The sequence below is a fragment of the Bison bison genome, unplaced genomic scaffold (genome assembly GCF_000754665.1).
Source record: "Bison bison bison isolate TAMUID 2011002044 unplaced genomic scaffold, Bison_UMD1.0 scf7180017864198, whole genome shotgun sequence".
NCBI classification, from domain to species: Eukaryota; Metazoa; Chordata; class Mammalia; order Artiodactyla; family Bovidae; genus Bison; species Bison bison.
In genome coordinates this window covers 4,792,265-4,797,478 of record NW_011494770.1, presented here as the reverse complement: position 1 = coordinate 4,797,478, position 5,214 = coordinate 4,792,265, and the positions used below count along the sequence as shown (strand labels likewise).

At 42.0% G+C, this 5,214-nt stretch overlaps 1 protein-coding gene across 5 annotated transcripts in view; it reads right to left on the bottom strand.

Annotated features, from left to right (window-relative positions):
• Positions 1 to 5,214, bottom strand: part of BCLAF1 (BCL2-associated transcription factor 1) — a 31,160-nt gene that overhangs the window by 25,616 nt on the left and 330 nt on the right. The window lies entirely within an intron of this gene.

Genomic DNA, 5,214 nt, shown 5'->3' with positions numbered 1-5,214 from the left:
CAGCAGCCCACCAGGCTTCCCCGTCCCTGGGATTCTCCAGGCAAGAACACTGGAGTGGGTTGCCATTTCCTTCTCCAATGCACGAAAGTGAAAAGTGAAAGTGAAGTTGCTCAGTCATATCTGACCCTCAGCGACCCCGTGGACTGCAGCCTACCAGGCTCCTCCATCCACGGGATTTTCCAGGCAAGAGTACTGGAGTGGGGTGCCATTGCCTTCTCTGAAGAACTGTGCTAGGTGACTTTAAATAAAATTACCTTATTTAATCCTCATAATCCCATAAGCTACATATTTAACCCCACCTTTCAGATGAATTTAAGCTTTCATAATTCATATGAATTTAAACAAAGGAGACTATCAGAAGCCAGACACTACTACTATAAGAAATACAGCACTTTAAGTGAGACATTAAGTTCCCTTCTCTGTTGGAGCTTACGTTCAAGCCAGGGGAAGAGAGAAACCAAAGAACACAAAGTGATGTCAAGAGATGGAGAGAAGGACTACTACAGTGGATCCTTGAACCATCTTTAAAAAGGTAACAAGTTAAAGAGAAGGAACACTGCAAAGATCCAAGAAAAGCATTCTAGGTAAAGGACACAAACTTAACCAATTCAAGACAAACTTGTAAGAAGGCTGAGGTACTGTGATCAATGAGAGGGTACAAGATAAGGCAGGAGACAGGAAAGGACTAAATCAAATGGCATCTAATAAGGAGGCCAGAGTAGAGTTGAGATTTTACTCTAACTGTAATGGGAAGGTCCTAGAAGGTCTGATTTGGGAAGTGTCACCATCTTATTTATTTGCATTTTAAGATGGCTGCTGTATACAGCATGAACCACATGGAGCAAAGAAAAGGGAGACAAATTAGAAGGTTGAAGTAACAGTAAGTACTTGAGCCCAGTCTTAATTTTAGCATATTCAGGATGTGGGCTCCAAATTTTTGGAAACTACTGCTATTCATATCTTTAATAATCCTAAAAATACCTCCCATGACTATTACTCCAATTGACTAGGTTCAAAATTCTGGTTTGACAATTAACCAGCTACCCAACTCTGGACAAATTACTTTAATCTCTTTCAGCTTCACTTTCCACAGATATAAAATAAAGCTAGTAACAGTACTTACTCATAGGCTTAAGATTAAATGTACTAAACTAATAAATAGAAATGACTTATCTGGCATATGGTCTATATTCAAAGTTTATTAATTTCACTTCAAATGATTAATATTTAATATTTTTGGCATAGCATTAGTCAGCAGTATTTAAAAAGTCAAGAAATGCTTAACAGGGTGTGAGGATGGCCAAGTGGTCTAAGGCTCCAAACTCAAGAAATGCTTAATAAAATGAGTGGAATTTTGCTTTAAAATACTCCAGAAAAATGGAATTTGAAAAAGAACAGATTTCACATGTATAACTGAATCACTTTACACCTGAAACTAACACAATGTTAATCACCTATACTCCAATATAAAATAATTTTTAAGCACTCTCAAAAAAAAGCAAATAATGTTAAAGTTGGTAAATGCTGATAATTATTAAGCCTAAATAACAGCTCAATATTCCACTTTTGTGCTTGAATATTTCCTTAAGAAAAAGCTTAAAAAAAAAAATGGTTTAGTCACAAATTTTTGGTTCTGTGTCCAGCTCCTTGGCAGCCTGCTTTAGTAAAAAGCATGCAGAACTGAGAAAAAGAATACCTGCATTCCAGACCAGATTGTGCCACTCCCTGGTTCATGTGGCCCTAAAAAGTTTTCTACCTTTTTTGGCCTCCTCCTAGTATACGCTTGCTCCTTGGAAGAAAAGCTATGATTAACCTAGACGGCATATTAAAAAGCAGAGATATTACTTTGCCAACAAAGGTCCGTCTAGTCAAAGCTATTGTTTTTCCAGCAGTCATGTACAGATCTGAGTGCTGAACTGCAAAGAAAGCTGAGCGCCAAAGAACTGATGCTTTGGCATCAATGAAGACTCTTGGAATTCAAGAAGATCCAATCAGTCTATCCCAAAAGAAATCAGCCCTGAATATTCATTGGAAGAACTGATGCTGAAGCTGAAACTCCAATACTTTGGCCACCTGACGCGAAGAATGGACTCATTGGAAAAGACCCTGATGCTGGGAAAGACCGAAGGCAGGAGAAGAGGGTGACAGAGGATGAGATGGTTGGATGGCATCACCGACTTGATGGACCTGAGTATGAGTAAGCTCCAGGAGTTGGTGGTGGACTGGGAAGCCTGGCGTGCTGCAGTCCATAGGGTTGCAAAGAGTCGGACACAACTGAGTGCCTGAGCTAAACTAGTATATGGAGAAATACTAGATCAAGTTGAAGGTTTGAAAATTCCGAAATAACACACAAATGTCAACCTGTATTATTATTACATTAATGTTTGTAGATTTTTTTTTCCAGCTGGGGGCAAAGAAAATATTAAATACTTAGTATCAAACACTGGACTGGTTCCAAATTGGGAAAGGAGTACTACATCAAGGCTGTATATTGTCACCCTGCTTATTTAACTTCTATGCAGAGTACATCATGCAAAATGCCAGGATGGATGAAACACAAGCTGGAATCAAGATTGCACGGAGAAATATCAATAACCTCAGATATGCAGATGAGACCACCATTATGGCAGAAAGCAAAGAAGAACTAAAGACCGTCTTGATGAAAGAGAGAAGAGTGAAAAAGTTGGCTTAAAACTCAACACTGAAAAACCGAAGATCATGGCATCCAATCCCATCATTTCATGGCAAATAGATGAGGAAACCACGGAAACAGACTTTATTTTCTCGGGCTCCAAAACCACTGCAGATGGTGACTGCATCCATGAAATTAAAAGATGCTTGCTCCTTAGAAGAAAAGCTATGACCAACCTGGACAGCATTATTAAAAAGCAGAGGACATTATTTTGCCAACAAAGGTCCATCTATTCAAAGCTATGGTTCTTCCGGTATTCATGAATGGATGTGAGAACTGGACCATAAAGAAGGCTGAGCATGGAAGAACTGATGCTTTTGAACTGTGGTATTGGAGAAGACTCGAGGGAGCCTGGACTGCAAGGAGATCCAACCAGTCAATCCTAAAGGAAATTAGTCCTGAATATTCATGGGAAGGACTGAAGGAAGCTCCAACACTTAGGCCACCTGATGCGAAAGAGCTGATTTCATTAGAAAAGACTCTGAAGCTGGGAAAGAGTGAAGAAGGCAAGAGGAGAAGGGTATGACAGAAAACGAGATGGTTCGATGGCATCACCCATTCAATATACATGGATTTGAGCAAGCTCTGGGAGATGGTGAGGACAGGGAAGCCTGGTGTGCTGCAGTCCATGGGGGTCGCAAATAGTTGGACACGACTTAACAACTGAACAACGTTTGTTGACTTTTTTCCAGCTGGGGGCAAAGAAAATATTAACTACTTAACATTCTGGGGCTAACACTGACAACCACTGTTTAAGAAACTTGAACTGAAAAATGAACAAATTCATAACCTACAGCTATAACCTAAACATTTACACTTACCAGTCAGAGACAATTGGACTTCCCAATTCCCTTATCCACTTTTTTGTCACTTAATAAATCACTGTAAATTACATAGCTGTGGTTGTTGTTCAGTTGCTAAGTCGTGTCTGACTCTGCCACCCCATGAACTGAAGCATGCCAGGCTTCCCTGTCCTTCCCCAATGATTCTGAATGCAGCTTCTGAAAAACCCTAATACGAAGTTCTATATATAATAGAAGCGAAAAGACTTTCCATTTCTATTAACACAAGTTGTCACTCACAATGAAAAGTGTGGTATTCTTAAAACAAGATGCTAACTGCCATCAGTAGACAGGCTTTAGTTTACTCACCTAAAGTAAGTTATTTCGGACACATAATCCTTCCATTCAATTAGTTATCCAAAATTGTCTAGGATCACATAAAACTGCAAATAAACTGGTAGCATTTCCTCCTATGTAAAGGTTCTTTGTCTAAACTGTAGCCCAACCATTCCAGCTATAGTCCAATCTGAATGAGAATTCACAGTGAGAAATAAACTGTTTTGCCTTTTAATATCCCCCAAATTTAAGAGGCGCTGCTGCACAAAAAAATACAAGACTGAAGGAGCTCATCTCTGTATGTCATTTTTGGTCATATCTACCTCCAAATTTAATTTCAAGTTTTTTCACTTCTAAAATTATACATATATATAAAATAAAGTTTGACTTAGAAAAGTAGTTGCCAGTACTGCTGGATTCTGACGAGATACACCTTAAAATTTAAATAAAGCCAACCAAGGATTTATGATGGCAAAGTCCCTAACCTCAACTCACCACTCCCATCCATCCATTTATACCACCAATCGCGGATGCAACTTTTCTCACAAGGTACAGTGGCTAAATCTACATGAAGGACGTGGCTTAGCGGATACTCCAGAACTGCCCTTTAGCCCCGGAGGTGGCAGGGCCGTCCTTACACCCATCGGCTGAGACCGCTGCCCAAGCTAGTAACTAGGCACCAAATCCTAGAGTCAAGAGTGCACTCTCGCTTCAAATCAGTTACCAGGGGAGCCCGAAGAAAATTTTCCCGCAACCCAGAAAGCCGGAGGCGGATGCCGGGGTCAGAGAGCGCGGAACGAGATCCTAGGACAAACTAGAGTAACAAAATCAAGGCGTAAACCGACCGGGAGCGTGAAGCCTGGGAAAAGGAGTTAAAAGAGGGCGCGAAAAGGGGTTAACCTACCCAAAGCACTTTGTTGCAGGTTAGTTATTTTGTCCAAGCCTCTCAGGCCGGAAAGAAAGGTGGCGATTCCAGCCAATGAGAAACGAACACAAGTTGCACCTCGGACCGCCAGAGGAGCCGTAGGCGGAGAAGGGAGAGAAGAGGAAGCGCGCGTGCGCCGGGGAGAGCTTTCAGTCGGCCACGCGCAGAGGTCCGGACTGAGGAAAATGGGGGAAGGGTTGAAAACGCAGATCTGCGCAGGCGCACGGAAGGCCGCGCGGTCTGTGGGTCTCGAGCCAGGCTCGCAGGCGCGCGCGCGCGCACGGTTCTCGCTGCTCACCCCACCCCCCACCTTTTCGGCCCGTAGTGCCTCGAAAGCCTGAGGGAAACTGGCTGGGAAACGCATAAATAACGGCGCAACGTTTCCTGGGCTCTCCTGTCACCGCCAACCCGCCACTACCAACAAAAGACTCAGTAATATTCATTCCTCCTCGATATTCACTGCCTTTTGAGTTATCTGG